At 38.4% G+C, this 20,348-nt stretch overlaps 1 protein-coding gene across 1 annotated transcript in view; it reads right to left on the reverse strand.

Annotated features, from left to right (window-relative positions):
• Positions 1-9,518, reverse strand: part of VGLL3 (vestigial like family member 3) — a 52,704-nt gene extending 43,186 nt beyond the window's left edge. The window contains exons 1-2 of the mRNA XM_088157843.1: positions 9,395-9,518; positions 5,713-5,789 (exon numbers count right to left, since the gene is read on the reverse strand). The gene's annotated coding sequence lies outside the window, so the exon portion shown is untranslated. The remainder of the gene's footprint in view (positions 1-5,712; positions 5,790-9,394) is intronic.
• Positions 9,519-20,348: the final 10,830 nt, after the last annotated feature.

Below are 20,348 nucleotides of genomic sequence, written 5' to 3' on the forward strand. Positions count from 1 at the left end.
TCTCCTGTGCTGTTACATCAAGGTTTGTTGCTAGCTAGGGACAGCTTTTAGGTTCTTCTGCTCTTCCCTCTCTGAATTCAGGCCACTGATCAAACATGGAAGGTGAAAAGTCACCTAAGAAATCATCATTCAATGAACTGTTCCTCAGACTTCTGGAAACAGAACTCGTATTTCTTAATATTTTTCATGTTCTCTGGTAAAATAAGGTAAGATTATAAGATTATTGCCATAAATAATAAATGTATAAGAAACTATTATAAGTTCTAATCAGCATCTGATGTGTCTTCTCATTTTTTAGGGTATTACACTGAGTACAATATGAAAAACAAAGTCTATGAAACAGTCAGACACCTCATTAACAGGAATATTGCGTCAAGCCTTACTGACCAAGCACTGATAGGAAAAATAAACCTATTAAAATCCTCTTACAGCACTCCAGTGGAGATGAGTCAGCAATCCCAGACAGTTATCAGAACATTTTTGCTGGTGGATAAGTTATTTAGAGGTCAGCACTAGTATTTATTTAGTGAGGCAGAGGACAGGTAAGGGTAAATACTGAAGTGCAAGAATGAGAGATGGAACACCTTGAATAACTTTTGTCCTTTTTACTCTAATCACGTGGGAACACCGGGATAAAGTCCTCAGCACAGATGGGAACACATTAGCATGCTGATGATAAATGACAGAGTCAAAGAGGAAGAAAGAAAAGCCAGTGAGAAATACAAAGCAGGGGAGGTGAGAGAGTGCTCAGCTAAGCCCTGACTGTGCCAAACCCTTCCAGGCAGTTTGAAGAGGGTCACTCTTGGTTCTTTTAAGCCATTTTTCAGGATGAAAATAACCTTCTGCTTAAAAAGACTGAAGGTTTTAAATTCAGTCATTGCAGGACAGCAAAATGAGTAACAGTGCTGTTATAGCCCCATAACATGGCAAAAAAGAACACCCTGCCAAAAACCAGTGCCATGTGGAAGAGTCCTGACCACTAGAAACACTAAATTTTCAGAGCTCCATAAGAAAATGTTAGAAATGTTGAATGTTTAAAACAAGACAGCTGACGTGAGGTTCTTGAAACAGCTTCAGTACAAGAGATTGCAGTCTTGACTCCCTTCAGAGGAGGGGAGAAATGGCTGCTTTTAGGATGGAGCTACTCACATCCTATGGTAGGTGGCCAAAATAGATTAGATATAATAGAACACTGCTGGGATGTGAAGATACATGTATGAATAGAAAATGCCAAACTTATAGAAGTTTCAAAATAAACCCTTTTTCATTCAAAGTACTCAACCTTAGCACAGGTGGAAAAAAAGCCTCAAACTTTCATTCAATATAGCATTTCTTTAAGAACTAAAAAAGGCACTAAATTGATGCAAGTCTACAAATTGCTGCATTAAGTCTGCTATACACAACCCACGCACAATAGCATAAGGGTAATGTAAAAACATGCATTAGGAATGAAAATCCCTCTCTCCCCCTATAAAAGGATGAGCTGAGAGTTGATGGTGGGTGAGTATTGCTAGCAAAGCAAACACTTCACTACCTGTGGGTGAACATTTCATGCATGCTCTTTATAATAAAGCCCACTGAAAACTTGAAGTTGCTTTCCTGAAGGAGCTGTTGTGTAACTCTGACATCTGGGGTTTTCAGTTGTTGCCCTGTTTGAACTGGTTATGGAACACATTAAAACCAGAAGGCCCCACTTCAGCTGTTTACAAACCTTCCCCATTCCTCCAACAGCCCATCTTTTTCAACAGGCTCCAGTTCAGTGCTGAGACTGAAGGCTCAGGCCTGGCTTTGTTAGATAAACCACACCATGGACTGCAGCAGGAAGCAAGCCTTGTTTAAAACATCACTTTTCAAGAGTTCAGCAGAACCCAGACTGTTTTTTTTCAGAAGTTTAATGTGCTGCTATAGCTTTGGATCCACCCAAACAAGCTGCTCTGACTACAGAAATGATCTTTGATTCCACATGTATGTGCAACTATGTAAGCCCATAACTTATATAACTTGCCTGGTTACATATACCATTCATTCTTTTGTTTGTGTTTCATTATTATAGTCAGGAACAGGCAGCAGGTCCATGCATATCATGCCAATAGCACTACTAAAAATTCAAATGAATAAATCAAAACAAATCAAACTCTCTTTTCTGTTCACAGCTCATAAACACACTTTGAATTTGTTGCTCAAAATAGCTATGGATTTATCTGTGCAGTTCACCACGTGCACACAAGGTGCTCACAGCAACTCCGTGCAAATATCAGAACTTCAGAATTCCTGTGAAGGGAATAGGCTGTCACAAAGTATTTTGGAAGCTGTGGGATTCAAAAAGCAATTAGGTAACTTTGCTAAGGAAAATTACAGCAAGTTTCTATTAAACCCAAAGACTTTGGGATCTTTGAATTCCAAAACACTGAAACCTTTGGAAAAGTGCTGGAAAAGTAGCAGTGTTATAGGTGTTCCCTCTGTTTATCATCCACTTTAAGCAGCAAGGTTAAGTTTGGAAAGAGATGACTGGATGAAGTCCATGATTTGCAATACCTTTATCTGGCCCACTTCTGCCTTTCTTGTGTTTCAGTGTCTTATGACAGAGAAGTATCACTCTGCTTTTCTTATTTTTCATGTTTTTTGCAGATATCTGCTACACTAAGAAGTCAAACTATTGACATATATTTATGGTAGAAATTCCCTTTTATAAAACATTCAAAAAGCTTGCTTATCTCTGTGTAACCATGGTATTTAAGCTGATTTTTTCCATTCCAGACTCACCATGGGAGTTTGTGATTAACAAAGAGTATCAATAGGCTCAAAAAGCAGCTGCACACAATCATGGACAACAGGTCCATAAATGGATAATAAGAGGAACAGGCAGGAATGCTCCCTTGATATCCCTAAATCCAAAAGTTTTGACTCTGGGACAGCAGGAAGGGAATGAATCTCAGGATGTGAGCAGCCTTATGTCAAAAGATGTGTTAGACTTTGTGTTCAAAACCCTCATGGCAGTGTTATTTGTTCCTTCTGATGAGGTCTACAAGTCTCCATGAAGTGTAGAGTGGGAACCCAAAATGGACAATACAATGGATTAGCCAAGACAAAGGAAGAATAGCACATAAAAACTTACTATATAAAGCATCACTATTCGTTACAAAATTAAACTATGTTTAGGGAAGAAAGCCTTTATATTTCTAAAAAAAGTTAATACCTGTGGACAGAGGCTGATGTTCATCTCATTAACTAAGACTTAACACTAGTCATACTGCAGACAGGAAATTATGGAAATAATTGCATAGAAATTTACAAGCACGTGGATAACATGGTGGTTTTCTCAGCAATGAAAAACACTTGGACCTGAGACTTCATCTACCCTAAACAAAAAGGCTCGACTGCAGCTTTAGCAACTCTGCCCAAACTGATTGAAGTTGGTCAGGTGGTAAGAGCTGGGTAGCTGCAGTGGCATGGATCTCAGCTGGAAAGGAACCAAAACTCCCTGGCAGCTGCATTAGGCTCTGTGCAGTAGCAGTTATTTTCTTACAGGGACCCAGCAATTAGTCAAAAGCTAATTTGGGAAAAGCTACGTGAGCAGCAGTAACATCACGAAAGCAGCAGAGTTGTGTTTGGTACTGTGCCACTCGTTACTTTCCTGGTACTGGGTAAGAGGACACTTGGAACCAAACAACTCTGCCAGACAAAAAACTTTAGGCCTACAAACACGTTTATGGACAAGGAAGATGAATTAAAATTTACCTGCAGATTTAAGAATTTTTATAGCTCTCAATGAAGTCCAGAATATTTTGAGTCATTAATTGTCCAGTCTCTCACAGTTTCTGCTTTGCCCATCAGCTCATCTCTGCAACTCTACTGGACCTGGCTCTGATTCCAGCACAAAGTCAGAATCGTGTGCTTCTCACTGCAGTGCCCACATGCTGCCAGGATGTTATGAAACCACAATACCAGTCCAAAATGGCACACAGCACAATTCTTGGTATATGAAATATGTTCTACAATAAGCTAATTGCTGATAAAAGCCTCTATCATGTTGCTAATTTTATCTGTAGGAAAGCTACTTAAAAGAATGACAATCCTGACAGGTAGATTCTTGAGTGATGTGAAGTACTGAAGTATGTACAGGATGCTGTGCTTTTATTACCTAAGCACTAATGGCAATTTCAGAAGAGGAATTCAGGTAAAGTGGTGCATATGAGGAGATCAGACAGAAGAGTAATAAGTCATAAGTCAGGCAAGTGACTAACACTGGCAGGAATAACCAGTCAGCTGGCTGTGGTTTTAAAGAAGTCAGGTAGTAAAGAAGTTAGGTAGTATATTTACTGCATAAAACAAAGAAGATATTAAAGGATTTGGTGGAACAAAAAGCATTTAAATCCACAAGATCAAAGTCTATCACATGTTATCACTCTCTGTTTTACTGAATCCAGGAGATGTGAGGAATCTTCTAAAAAGTTAAGCAGAACATCAACTGCAGATTCAAGATTTGCTCAGGAATTTTGCCTCCCTGTGGTGTGCGTGTGCCTTACCCGATGACAGTGACAGGAGCTGTCTGTTTGTGGGGAAAAGAGCACAATTTTCTACCTTGCCTGCCATACCACAGGCTGTGTTTTCATACAGCTGATCATAACCTAGTCAATGATAACCTAATAATAAGAAAACATCTCTTAAAGGAACGAAACGTTCCCTCCAACAACAGAATTCCTCGTGAAAGTGCAACTCTGGTGCTGGTTCCATATAGCAGCAGCAAGTCTTGCAAAGAGCTGGATTCAGTCAGTCTTTAAGCACACTGTATAAGCACACCTCTATTTTTGCCTTTGGGAAACACAACTAAATTTTTCTCAGTCATTTCACAGCTGATTTTTCCAACTCATAAGAACTCGGCTGTCTTTTGGGAGCACAACAACACAGCTGCCTTTTTATATGGGGAGGAGTATAAAGTAACCAATACCTCTCACACGCAGCCCTCTATGGACTGGCTTTTGCCAACACAGGGCCACTCAGGGCCCTAAGTGCCCTCTTTCATGAGCTATGTCCATGCCTGTTGTTAACACACAGCAAGTCTGATTTGCCATGGATTTTCTCAGTGCATGTAATGATTCCAAGGGTCTGCTGGAACATGCCTGGCTTGTGAGTGAAGCAAAGATTTGGTTCACATGCACACCCCACTTGCTCCCTGCCTGTGTGAACAGCACCTGAAAAGAAGCTGGCAAGGGGCTACTTTGATCAAACATTCCTCCAGCTAGAGGCCTCCTAGGGCACAGGTCCTGTAAATACTTGTGTGTTTAATGCTCTCCCGAGATAAGATATTTAATGCTGCCCTGTCGTGGGCATCTGTTTGGCCATTACACATTTCCAAACAGTTCTTGTCCAGCTAAATGCAGTTCAGGGCTTGGAGTCATCCTCCATGTAGGATCCAGGACATAAATGACAAAGCATTCATGCCCTGTCCTTTATCCTCTACTCTCTGCTGTACTTGCTAAGCATCAGTTTTTCTACAAAATTGAAATCATCCAAGCATAAAATTAAAATTACACACTTTAAACTATATTTGGCAGTTTTCTATTCACTTTCACAAATCTAAGCATTATAGTAATTGCTTTTTTATGCACTCAAAACAAATTCTAACCAAAGCAACAGATTTCAGTCGGAATGTTACAAAAAAAGTTTATAATTCACAGAGATTAGCCAGAAGCATTTTCCCCTCCTCCTTACCTCTGCCCCTGACCAGGTTAGGATGCAGGGAATTCCATTGCTACAGGCAGTCTGGTCTCCAGCTCTGAAGATGAAACCTGTAAGACAAGGGCTCTGTGAAGCAGTGGTACATGATGAAGAAGACACAGGAGCATAACAAACCCAGATTTCTAGAAATGTGCTGGAGGATCAGCTTCTTTCCTTGAGTTTATTTTAGGACAGTGAGAGCCTTTGAGCAAACAGAAAGCTTCTTCAGTGAAGCTGTAAATGCCATTTCCCACATAGATTGCATACAAATCATGAGAGAAGGTTTGAGCCATTCAAATCCTTGCCATATTTTTTCAAACATTTCTTTATTATACTGCTTATTTAGCACGCTTCACAAATAAAATGCTTTTACGTAGGAATGGATGGGAGGAATTACCTGATGAATTTAAGAGAGCCAAAATCTCTACAGTGACTACAAAAAAGCAGTTTGCAGGGAATGACTGGTGAGATGAGCCCTCAGTCAAGGGCACAAGGAATGATGATGGAAGAGGCAGTTTCCAGAGCATTCACTATAGGGCAAGTCTGGAGCCTGCAGCATGCCAGGTGACAGTACAGGGGGCAAGATGATTTTGGCAAGTGTCATCTGGTGTGTAATATCTATGGTGATGGTTGTACAGGTATTATTGACAAAGTTTGTAACCACTTAAAGGAAATGACACTTATGAATTTTAACCAGCTAATAAATAATGCCAGAGGTCCTAAGTACTTGAGCAAATCATAAAAACTTCTGAAATGGAGGCATAGCACATATTATATGTAACTTTCATTGAAATACCTGGTACAGATAATCACACTTTTATATGTAAAAACATATTTTTCAGTTAATGGCAGAGGCTAGCACGGTGAAGCTTTATGGGTATAGTTATTATTGCTAGATTGATTATTTTCAAAAATAACTGGATTGCCCACAGCAGAGAGGGCCCCAGGCAGAAAAAATGAAGTTAATGCTAAGTTAGAAGATAAAATTTCCCTAGAAAAGGGTATGTAGCTCTACTTGCCTGGCAAAAACTGTAGGATGTACATCTGGACTGCACCACTGATAGCTCTACCTTTTCATGACTGCTGTGGTGGGAAGAGAAGCTGCCCTCTTGAAAAGTAGAGTGTCATCAGGTGGGATGACAGTGGGATAAAATACATGGTCCACCCTTTTTTTAAGGCTGCAGTACACTAATTGAGAGATGAGTAACTCAGTAATGATGTATAAAAACAGTGAAAATTGATGATCTTTTCAAGGAGAGGCCATGAAAGCAATAACTGAGAGTGATTTTCATCTGAGAGCTCTTTACATGCTTACATGAATTAAATTTTTCTCTTTCCAGTGATTGGATGTTGCCATCCAGAAATCCTCACAGCTGGAAACTTCAGTCGAGTTTAAAAGTAACTGTACCCAGATCCCATCTCTATCTTCACAGAGGTACTGATTTGGGGTCAAGTCCCACGTGGGACATCAGAAAGGTAGCACGGGGAAATGTCTCACAGTTGTGTATACGGGGACTGTACAGATAGAGGGAGTCATGGTTCAAAGCTGGTGTTTATTAAAGCTTCTAAAATTAAAGAATACAGATGTTTTCTTTATGTGCATAATGTAAACTCTGCATTGTGTAAATGCAGTAACACTGAAGTGAAAGTTTCCAGCACATAATTTTTCTATGCAACTATTCTGAACTCTTTTAACTATTATTTTCAAAAAACACCTATAAAGATAATTTAGCAAACTGTCTACAAGGAAAGATGATTGACTATGGTGCAGTGTATCTTATTCTTTTCATGCTGAAAAGATGAAAACATTACAGGTTTACTATAAAAGCACTGCATAAGTGCTAAGAAGCCGCCTGTATAATTTGTTTTTGTAACTCAGCGTGTTGACAGTGAATTCTTGATCTCAAAGGATATGATTAATTGTGGGCTGAGGGGATGTTTCCTTGGTTTGATTGGTCCTGCAGAACACATTGGAGCAGGTTTGGCCCCATAATAACTTCACTGAGCTCCCAAGCAAAGGCATCTTGCATCCAAGCTGCTCAAACTGGTTGTGCTCTTAAGGATGGGCTGTAAGGACTCAGCCACAGGACCAGAGGGAGTCAGGAGGAGAACAGGACAGTGTAACCCAGCTGCAGATGAAGCTGGTAACATAAACATCTGCCTTATGCTGGACTATTCCTGCCTCGGTGTGATTTGAACTTACAAAAGAAGGACCATCCCTGCCTGTAGGCACCAAGGCATGGCACAGAGGTGTCCAAATTATCTTTGAGGGTAGCAGCCCTGGCACTGCAGTGGAGACATTACAATGCAGAGATCCTGGCTTCTCAGCAGGGTGATTTAATCCGCAAGGGCTCTGTGCTCCTGTCACTGTCAAGGAGGCACGCCCGAACTATTCCTCCTGAACTTCGCCTGTTTTATATTAATGGGTTTCACTGCTTGAGGTATTTTAATTGTGTTCTATTGCCAAAGGCTTTATAATACCTTGATGATGTTTTATGTAGAAGCAGAAGTTTCTGGTTGCTTGAAGACTGAGATGACACCCTGAGTAATTGCACATCTTAGGAAGATGGTATTTGAGCATATGCCTGACAATTTCACATTCACATTTGATAACCTCATAATTTATATGAATAATCTAAAACCACAACAGAAATGCCCCAGTGGCTCTGATGCATTCATTTTTCAAAGCAATTAGCATACAGGGCTCTCGACACTCCTGGATATCTAGCCAGCTTTTGATACAAATTAACTGGATGCTGGTAAAGAATAAAACAGCTCGATGTGGCTGGTCTCTCCCGACTCATCCTTTAATGGGACTGTTTTGGTACATGAGATTCCCACTGAAGCATGGTAACTTTGTGGCAGGGTAGTATTTGGTGAGGTGACAATTTCAAATCATCTCTTCTGCTTTATTTTAACACAGGCAGCATCCCAATCCAGGCCACAGGATTGTCCCACAAACAGCTTGAAAGAAACAGGGATGAAATCTGTGCCACAGCAATGGGAGCAAGTTGGGAAGCTGGCTGCCTAACACTGCCTAACGTTTCATCCTGAAAATTATACTACATTAGCACAGTTCCTCAGGAAGGAATACATTCAAAAGAAAGATCTAGAGCAGAATATGTTTTCCTGCCTTTTTTTTGGGGGGGGGGGGGGGGGGGGAGACAGCTTGTTCTGTAATAATGCTATCTTAAAGTCTGAAATGGAAGACAAACCATTCATAAAGTGGAAAATATTATTTATAGAACTTATAGATGAATGAAGATGCTTTAATTCTCCCTTCCAGCCTTACTAGCACTGTTGAGTAAAATACATTTTTCCCTCACATATGACAACTGTGCAGCTGAGCAGCATTTCTGTTTAGATGAAGACTTCATCCAGTCCTGATAAAACTGCTGTTAATTCATGCAACACAGATACTGCTCTCATTGAAACCCATCTTGCATGCTCATTATATTTATAATATATGTACAAAGCTGACCACAAAAGCCAAAGGAATGCTGTATGGCAAGCTTGAAATTTTATTATTTACAGAGATTGTGCCACTATGTAATTTCAGTTTTCACCTCTTGCTGGTTTTTGCAGACCTTTATGTGAAGCTGTTCACAGATAAGATACTCAGATAGGGGTAACCAGAATGTCTGGCCCAAGTCAGAACTAAATCAGTTTAACCCACCTCAGGATTTGATCCAGGCTTTTGTTGTTCAAAAGCTTCTTGTTTCTCACTGAAGCCAGCATTCAGAGTGTGCAGAGTTACCATGTGCTGCTCTAAAGATAGTCTGGTCGCCAGAAGCAGGGAAGGATGTCTGTGTGAAAGAAATAAGCAGCAGGAGCAGAGAAACCTTTAACCCACAAAGGTTCACAATTTTCAAGAAAATGTACTTAGTAATTAAAAACAAATGGAAATATATGATGAAAACTATGTATTAACAGAACTGGCTTTTTAGAAATAAAATGTTTTCTTGGGGTTTTTTGCCCCCGCTAATCAGCGATTTTAAACAAAAATTACTTAATTAAAAAATTATTTAGAAGACTATATGAATGAATCAACACAGAAATAGGTAACAAGCTGAGGTAAAAAAATATTGCTTAGTGAAGAGTAAGTGCCCAAAAAACAGAACAAACTACTATATAAAAACTGACATGATATTATTAATTGACATTTGTAAAGTCTATTATTCTATATCCATCTAAATATGACTTCAATTTTCTATTCCTTCCAACACTCAAACACTGTATTACACTACCGTGCATTTCCCTTTTTTTTTGGTGTAAAAAAACCCCAAACACCATTAAAATACACCAATGAGTCAAAGCTCCCATGGAGTTTTATACTACATCAACACATTTTAAAGGATTCTCTTTAGTTTTGCATTTTAAATAAAGTTGACATTTTTCTCTGCTTAGAGACTGGGATGACTTTTCACTTCCAAAACTTCTTACCTTTGTTTGAACTGTTCCACCAGCATTAATCCTTCCTCTCTGGTTTTTAACTATTCAGGATCTTATCAGCAGATTAAAAATGCTGATGATTTTTAAGCAGTTGTGAAACCATGGCATACATTTTCCTTTGTCTTTTCTAACTTGATATGGACGCTGCTCCTTATGAATGAGATATTGTGAAAGCTGTGAATTATCTTGTACTGAATCTCACAGCCTTCTTGGTAAAGAGAGATTTGAAACAAAGTCCACTTCTAAATAGTTATTCTAGTCCTTGGATGTACAGATTTATTTTGCTAAACAACAGATAAGAAGTAATTTTCAAAAAAATACATGTAGTTATCAAAAAAATTAATTGTCCTTGATGTAAAGTGGCCATCATCCAGTGCAGCCACCAATAAGCTTCAGGGTTTATAAATGTTAGTCCACTTACTGACCAGAATTTCAGTTTTAAGGTCTATCTATAGCAAGGAAATGTACCATATTTTAAAAGGCACGTGCATCAGATATATAAATCTTCTCATGCCACATGTTTTACTGCACTATAGAACTAGAGAAGGGGGAGAAATGCTCATTTAAAATAATTAATTATTGCTGGTCATACACAAAAGACTGTACATACTTCTAGTTAGATACCATTAAAATATGTAATTAGGAACAACTTCTGTAATACTTCCAGAGGCTTAACTTTACAGAATTGTCCCAATGAAATAATATTATTCCATATGTGAGCAATCCTTCGAATTTCAGTAGTCTATAAATCCCTCCTTATCTTGCCAAAGTATGAAAAGAGGAAAGAGAACTGTATTCCATCTCCTGTTTTGATTTATTACTGGTTTATTTGACATTTCTTGTCAGAGTAAATGGCCTTCAGCAATACACGTTACAGCTAAACAAATGCCAAGTAAAATCAAATAATTCTGCCACAGGCCCTTAGCTTTCAGTTGTGTCCTTGGCTGGAAAATTCTTCCATGTAACTTGGAAAGCAATAGTGTGGTCTTATTAGCCCTACTAAAAACCTGAAAATAATTTCCTCCTGTTAACAAGGATTTTATCTGTGTTTTCATAGATACAAATACTCACTGAAAATTCTGATTTAGGGAATACACAAAGCCCAATCCAAGGCCATTTGAAATCTGCAGACGTAATGAAGTGCAAAATCAGATAATTCAACATTCCAAAAGCTGCATAAATTAATTTTTTTAAAAACGTTGCCTTCTTTTATATTTCTTATAAAATAAGTCTGTCTGTTTTATTTAGAATTAAATTTAAAGCAAGACAACATACATTAAGGTCTAACTTTAATAAAATTTATTAAAATTCTCAAAACATAACTTAAAATTTAACATCTTGAGCAGTTCATGCTTTTGTAATAGGCCAAAGCTCAGCATCAATGGGAAATGTCATTAAGTAGACTCAAAGTTTATTGAAGGGATATTTTTGAGGTTTTGGCAGCAGCTGCCTCACTTGCAGATGGAAAGAACATTCCTTCAATGCCATTATTTCAATACCCATCTCATACAACTTTGGGAGCTAAGTGGTAAATTAGCTCAGCAAGACTCACTTTTCTTTTTTGTATTAAGAGGTTGTCAATTCAAAAAATGGACAAATACAGTAACCACAATATGTCTGTTTACTAATCACATATAACATTGCCTGTGATGTAGAAGCAGAGCAAGAAAGTTGCAATTCAGGAACACTTTTTAAAGTTTTAGAAATTTGATGTTATTTTTCAATGTTTTCAGTACATTTTTTGTGGAATCCACTTTTGAATGAATTAATTGGGTGGGCAGTAAGTCAAGCTAATACTCTTTCAATGGTTAATTCTTTTATTGGTGATTCTCAATGGCCATTCACAATCGCCTAATAAAATTAAATTATAAAGAAAGGCAAAAGGCATCTACTGTATTTCATAATTTCTTTTTAAATGTTCATAATATTTCCCATTGAATATTTCCCTTAGGAAATATGAGCTTTGTACTCGCTTGCAATTGACATCTTTAATGGCTGCAAGAGAGGAAATCTACTTCCACACAGACAAATGATCAAATCAGTGCAAATGCAAGGCAAGTTTAGAACTAATACTTGATTTTAGTCTTCTTGGTTGATTAGAATCATAAATAAAAACATCACTTAAGTTGAATCTTTGCAGCTTTTATTGCAATGCTTGAGTCACAACTGAGACATTGCAGTGTGGAGATGTTTATAACTTACCTGCACCAAATCCCAGTCATCAAGAAACTGAAAGGGTCAGACTAAATATGGTCAGAAGAGCATTTTGGTTTGGGAGCTACAGGAAAATACAAGTTTGGTCTGGGGACACCAAAGATGCTCAACCTTTGATCTGATCTTAATTTTCATGAGAACCAGAACCATCTGCTTAGTTTTTCAGGCAGGCTCCACCAATGAAATACCCAGTGGATGAAACTGCTGTCAAGTATATATCTACAAGGTCACCAGTTTCAACATACTGACTTACCAGAGGAAAACATTTGAGCCAGGAACTTAGTGAGGGTCATCCTGGCCAATGCAGAGCTGGAAACGCTTTGAACCAAGGTCACTGCCAGCCCTCTCTGAGCCACAGCCTTCAGGGGTGACATTTCCATGCCACAAACAATTTTGAAAATAAATACAGCTACCACACAACAGAGCTCTGTGCCCCCTTCCCCACAGATCTGGTTCCCATGGCAGTGAAGCCACCTTCACCTGCTGTTTGGTAGCACATCCCCCTTGTACCACCCCAAACTCATCCCATGTGCAAACTCTAGGTTAAAATTAACAGCCTGGGGGCTGGAGGGATGTAAACTCAAGCCTCCTCTCTCACATGAAGATCACTGATAACCTTCCCAGAGCTGAACAAACAAACAAATGCAGGAAATGCCAACCATGTGTCATGGAGTTACTTCTTCACGTAACCATGGCAAAGTGTGGGCAGCTAAGCAAAACTGTGATCATTTGGAATAGTTTAAAATATTCTTATTGTCATGAGGGAGGCCAATGGATGGCCAAAACCCAAAGAGGGTTTAGACCAACCATGTGATCCAGGATTAGGGACCAAACTGGGGTTGGTTTCTCTTTGCATTGGACCTTGTTAGAAAATGTCAATCTAATGAGAAAATTCAAAATTACATTCCATTTTTACACAACTCCTTTCCCTTTGTCCTCCAGGATCTAAATCTCTAAGCACCCAAGACCATACATCAAAATAAAAGGGACAGAGTGCCTTTGTTCCCTTCTTCAAACTTTAAAAAGCCATCATGAGCAGCCTGTTAGTTCCCTGGCCATTTCTGCATAACTAAGCCAATGATGACACATTTAGGAAAACATTCCTATGAAGATTTTGCTGGTTAGCAGCTATTACTCTTAGGAAGTCTAATGGTAAACTAACATTTAGTGTAATAAAACTGCACATTTTAATGGCTTCTTAGCCTCTTAGTAGCTCATCTGAGCCATGATTTTTCTATACTATTTCTATTTTAATAACAGTGTCTCCACACCAGCTGACAACTTACGCATGTTTTATTTTTCCCCTCCGTGTTGCAACATGACCAAGGTTATTGCAAACTGCCATTCTCTTCTTATTTTATTTTTACATCCATCTTATCTAATATTACTCATCTGTTACAGCTGCAAAGCCACATCAGTGAAGCAGACAGCAACTGCGCAGCCCTGCAGAAAGAACTTAAATTTATGTACATGATGGTTCTTTGGAATTTCTCTTTTTTTTTTTTTTTTTTGACAGGAAGATGAGTAAAGCAGAGACACAGGTGCCTGCTGCCACTTGAGAAAATTGTGGCCTTTCTCTGGGCTGTGTTGAGTCATTCTGCATCGCAGGACTGGAGGACATTTGGCTGTGTGGGCCCTGCTCAACAGCATTCCGAGGAGGAAAAATGGCTGAATGGCATCCATATGGCTGACAGCTTGCCATGACGAGCAGCCAGCTAAACAATTTGTCAGCAGAGGAGGGCAAAAAAATACATTGTGAATATAACTTTTTCAATATATTCATTTAGGAGGAGTAGGTAGTTATCCAACGTGCTGTATGTTCATCTGGTGGAGAATAACTACCAATAAAGCCTGTTGTTTTCTCTTTGTCCATCACCTGAATAATTTGAGGGAGTTTTCATCATGATAAGACCAGAAACTGGAAATAGTGATGTGACTTGCAGGGTGCTGAGCTGTTGGTATGAAATCAGGAGATTGGATGTAGAAAATAAATATTTTCACTGTAGTGAAAATACTGAATATAAAATGGGATCTTAGAATTCGGCACCATGTATGTCTTTCAAGAGATTGTTTCCATATTGTATAATGAGCCCTTGTATGCACAGCATGTTTATATAACTCAGTATCAGCCTTGGTGCCTCAAATATCTTCATACATCAAAATCTTAGTCTAAGATTATACCTGCCCTTCCTTCTCAATTATAAACACGCACAGTACATCTGAAAATGTTACCAATCTCTATTTTCTCAGTCAGTACCCGATATCTCTTCCTCTCAATCATCTTTGAGCAAACTGGAGGTATGCAAAACACTTAAACAAAAGTAAAGTAGCACTGGTCAACCTCCTCCCTCTCTCTTTACTCTCTCTACTCCAAGATCCCTGTGTCTTAAAGAATATTTATGGGGCAAAAAAAAAGAGGTGGAATTCTTTAGTGATGTCTATGATATGGAAGTAGTAATAGCACCTATGGGAACACTATTATCTTTATTATTTTATCAACTCTGAACTAGAGGGTGATCAACACTAACAATCTCTCTCAAAAAAAAAGAAATAAATCAAGGAGAAGGTATAGAAGAAGTAGAAGAATGAATATATCACTTTTATCTTCTTCATGGAATGCTATCCTTCTATTTATTACTCCTATCCCTTAATAATAATAGAACAGGAACCTGCAAATTAGAATGCTTGACAGGGTGAGTTATACTGGCTCTTCTCCATACAATACTCTGGATTAAAGATCTCTCATTTCTAGTGCAATAGCCTACCAGTTCACAGAATTTTTTTAAAAGGTCTGACTTTCATCATGGATATTTTTTGATACAAAATCTTACACACACAAGTAATTGCAGACATAGTTTTGCTCTATTCAGCAACCATTTTGAGGCCCATTTCAGAATAATCAGCTGACCTATTATTTGTTACCTTTGCAATCAAGTAACTAATGCTAGGTGACCAAATTTCAGAGATCTGATCCAAAAGCTGCCATTATCCTAATAGCTAAATTATGCTAATAATAGCTCATTCATATTTTTGAGGATATGCCAGGTAAGTCCGAGAGATGCCACAAAGAAAATCAAGTTTTGCTATCAATGTGCTTGAAACCATGCAGGATGGCAAGAGAATTACAGTGGCACTGATTAAATATGAATTTGTGCAGGATTTGTTTAGTCCAAATCATAACAAGGACACAAAAGTATCACAGAATGGTGATCCTGAATCAAAGTGGCCTTTTACTGGATTCTCTCCTGTAGCTTCATCTCTTTTGTGCTGAGAAAAAAAAGTACAGAAAAATGATGCAAATAGCAATTTTGATTTAAAAATAAAAAGCAATTTCTAATGGTAATTTCAGACTCACAGCATTTGAAGAAGAATTAGGTTTTTTAATCAGCTTCTGATAAACAGATTAAATCAAGGCAAAAAGTTATCTGGAGTGAAATGAGAAGAATATTTACTGTAACAGATGCTGTATAAAAATGTCCCTTCAGGAATAAGGGATAAGTCTGAGAAGCAGTGGAAGAGTGTTTTAGGCATATAGTCATGATTATTAGGAATAAATATTTAGCTTCTTGACACATTTGTCATATTCTTTTAGTCTTCATTCTGTCTCCTCATAGAGCTTATTAAAGACAAAAAAATAAAAATCAGTTACCACTGAGCCTTCAAACACCAAAATTCAAATTCAGTAAAACTCATAAGTGAAAGTCTAGACTAGCTAAAAAGTGCCTCTGTAATTCTGCACGTGCACACTTCCGTGCTTTACACGAGGGCCTGGATCTGTTGTTTTCAGACATTAGATATGAAAGAAGAGCCTTAATAAATTACTTAATGCAGCATGTAATTGCTACTAAATATCCAAGTCTTATACAAGGGTTATTTCACCTCCTCGCACGTTCTCTCAGCACTTGGGTTTTTACTGATTTGTTCTGTGCATTCTGCTTATTTATTAAATCAAAGCATGTGACTTTTAGAAGACAAGGATTTCTTATTTTTCTGAAGTGCAGTTCTGAAAACACAGAACATGTGTTACTCATCAGCAGTAGTAGAAAAGAATATTTGAAATTCTCCCTTTTTATTTTTCTGTAAGGCAACACATATAAACTTTTTCTCATTTGCTTTGCAACTCTTAGATATGCAACAGCAAAAATGTTTTTGGAGTTAGTCACTACTTAACAAATAGCAGATATTAATTCCAAATACTTTAAGAGCATGACACAGCCATAAATAGATTTAAAAGTTATGCACAAATATCTGTGACCACAATGAATTCCCCAGGAAAACTCTGAATCAGCATTAAGCACCGTGGGAACAAGAGAGTACAGGTAATTCTGACTGAAATCACAAGAAACAGAAGGAGCTGTGTGTGGCACTTGTTAATAGCAGTGCCCAAATATTATGGAAATATTTGTCTTCAATGGAGCAGTTCAGTGTGGATTCTTCCCAGCAGTGCACAAGCAAAGCCTGCTTGCTAAGCTGAATTTATCAACCTCATACTCAACTACAACAAGCCAATAGAAGAGAAATAATCTTGGTCTTCACCTGTACCTTTAGGCAGCTGCCCTGAGTAGGCTCAGACTTAGGTGAAAAAGCAAAACAACAAAGGTATCATGGGCAAGGCTGGTAGATGTTTGCTTGGGGACCTTCACAAATATAAAAATATTTTATAGATTTCCCACAATAGGTAGAGAACCATCAAATTTAAAATGCCATAGGTATCAATGACCCAGAAGGATTTCTTTAGTGACCTACATGACACTTCAGTTACTGGGATATTTTTTCCTTTTAAAAAGAAAAGGTTTTGAAGGAATATTTTGAAGGAAAATTTTTGAAGGAACATTATCTTAAAAAGGCAACAGGTACCTCAAAAGACATGTTCTTCCAGTCTGGAAGTTTCCACAGTGGATCAGTTTGGACTTGTTTTTATTGTGAGATGGATTCTGAGTGCCTAAACATAAGGAAAAACTCTATAATAGACAATAATTTTTTTACCCTCTGAGGTCTGCTTTCACAGGAGTAGTCAGGCAATGGAAGTATACATTGATTTCTATGGAGGCTGAAGATCTGGAGCTCTTTATAGGACAAGGAAATTTAACATCCCTATATAAGGCAAGTCAGGGCTGCTTCTGCTTTGTTATCAGTGAAAGGCACCTTGTAAGGCAATTCTGCTGCTCTACTGCTATCATTTTGCTGGAAGACTTATTAAATCCAAATTGAACCTGAAGTGTCTCTACAATCCGTGAAACTACAGAGACAGTTCTATTTCCACAAGTGCTCTAAGAGTCTTCTGGAAAACCAAGCTAAATGTTTAAATCACTAATGTTAGTCTGAATTAATTTGTTAACCTGTTTAATTAAATTATAGGCTGCTTTCATGCCCATAGTTATACACTGAGCATCAGGGAAGCATTTCCATGCTGCCTACAGCATACTAAAAGAAAAATTCATGTAAGACTGAGGCACAAGGCTGTTTAATAGTTTTTTCCTCTTCATCCCTCCTCCACACTGCCCTTCCTTCTTGAGGCACAATAGGCCATCAGTTCAGAGCAATTTATTCTTTTGCTACACAAGCCTCACTGAGTCCCCACGTGAGAATGCAAAGATAACAGAAAAAGGAATAATAAAAATCAATCTCCTGTTATAGTCCACAAGGGGAAAGTTTGCACTTGGAGATGCTTCCCTAGCCCTCTTTTCATCTTTGCTCCTACCATGGTGCACAAAGCTCTGAAAACCAAGTAAATTTGTGTGTAAATCAGAACCAAGGAGGCCTGACCCTGTAAAGATTTGTGGTTCAATCTAACAACTGGCTGATGATGAGCCAGGCAATCCCCAGCTCCCTGCCCTCCTCCCTGCCAGCATCCCCAAAAACTCCCTCTTACTTGCTTCTTGTCACTCTTTGATCACTGACAAGAAACTTGTGGCCACATGTTCAATTTATTTAGCCACCTCTAGGCCTGGCCTAGAAACAATTCATTTTGACCCACGGGTGGCTCTGGTGACCACAGAGCCACAGGATTGAGAGAGCAGCATCAATGCATGGCCTCTTTTCTCCAGGAACAGCCCATATTTTCCTTGAGGTTAAGCTAAGCTGGAAATTGTAAACATATCTGAAACATCTAACATTTTGCCAAAATTTGTTAACATCAATAGTAGACTGAAAACATGAGGTAGGAGCCTCAGATATGATCAGAGAATCACAGAATATGCTGAGTTGGAAGAGACACACAAGGATCACAGAGTCCAACTCCTGGCCCTGCACAGGACATCCCAAGGGTCTCACCCTGTGCCTGAGAGCATTGTCCAAACACTTCCTGAACTCTGTGAGTCTTGGTGCTGTCACCACTGCCCTGGGGAGCCTGTTCCAGTGCCCAGCCACCCTCTGGGTGAAGAGCCTTTCCTGATATTCAACTCTGACAACTTCAGGCCAATCCCTGGAGTCCTGTCCCTGGTCACCACAAGGAGATCAGTGCCTGCCCCTCCTCTTCCCCTGATGAAAAGTTGGAACTGCAATGAGGTCTCCCCTCAGTCTCCTCCAGGCTGAACAGAACAAGTGACCTCAGCTGCTCCTGACACAGCTACAGCTTCCCCTCAAGGCCCTTCACCATCAGGAATGGAGAGGTTACCTCAGGCTAACAATGTTTTCTGAAAAAAAAAAAAAAAAAAAAAAGAAATATTATTCTGCTGTCCCAGGACAATAAGAAAACTGCAAGAGAAAGAAGAAAACAGACTGAAACTGCACATCGCTGTTAGATGGCATGGCTTTTTAAATAAATCTAACAAGATAGTTAAATGTTTGAATCAGAACATTAAGAATTATGTATTTCTTGCTACATGAAAAGGAAGTTTCTATCACTAAGAAACGCAAAAATACCTTTAAAAACAAATTGACTTTTCAAGACTATTAGATTTTAGTTTCTCAAATCATAATAGTATCACCAAGTGACCAATTTCCCTCAGGAAAGGGAGCAGAAACAAGACCTGAATGGCCATAGTTAAAAGTACCAAGCACATGAAAATCCTACATTTGGAATATTGTCACTTGCTTGACAGATTAAAAAAAACCCCACACATTCATTAAGACTGAAATTAAAGGCATGGAATTTCATGAAAAACAGGAAAGAAATTAATTTTTGGTCAACAAGCACTTCTAAATTGGCTGGAACAGTTTCTGGAGCAGTTAATTTCTTGGTTACTGAAAACATAACATATTTTTATTTTCAGCAGATGTTGTTTAGTTGTTCAGAATCTCACTATTTTGAAATTCAAGGAAAAACAGCAACCTGGCTTCCAAAACTCTTAGACAAGTTTCAATGTCATGAAATTTGTGATTCTTTAGCTTTGACTTTTCACTTCTGACTTTTGAATACAGAATACAATCAATTCAGTATTTAAAGAGCTCCTTTGCAGACTCCAGGCATTCGTACAGTATTTAACTTGAATGAAACACAATGTTCTCAGTGCAATTTATCGATTCCAGAAGTTGAGCCTTTAGGGAAAACACCCAAATCACAAAATTTATGAACAAAGCTGGAAAGAAGACTTACAGATTTGGAGGGGGCTTCAAATACTTGGTTTTATAAATGCTACCACAAAGTACAAGTTGACACCATCAAAGTTTTAACATCATCACAATCAAGTCATAAGAGGGAGACTGAACTGATTACAAAGGCTATCTATCCCAAAAGTTGGGCACCATTGGATATTGAGTTTTTGTCATTTATTAGAGAAAACTGATCCCTGAAACTGCTTCCAGAGCACCTGCACTTGCATATGAAATTAAAGTTCTTTCAAACTAACTTGAATATCGCTGAAAATATCCCTCCTATGAGTTCTATAAGCTGTTAAACTTTTAAAGTTACACCTCATAGAGGCAATATTTTAATTATCCTGAATCCAACTGTTTGGAAAGTGCAAAGGAAAATGCTACTGCCACTTCCAAATACTGAAAAACCTCCTTGCAAGCCCTATATA

This window comes from Sturnus vulgaris, chromosome 2 (genome assembly GCF_052056855.1).
Source record: "Sturnus vulgaris isolate bStuVul1 chromosome 2, bStuVul1.hap1, whole genome shotgun sequence".
In the NCBI taxonomy this organism is placed as follows: Eukaryota; Metazoa; Chordata; class Aves; order Passeriformes; family Sturnidae; genus Sturnus; species Sturnus vulgaris.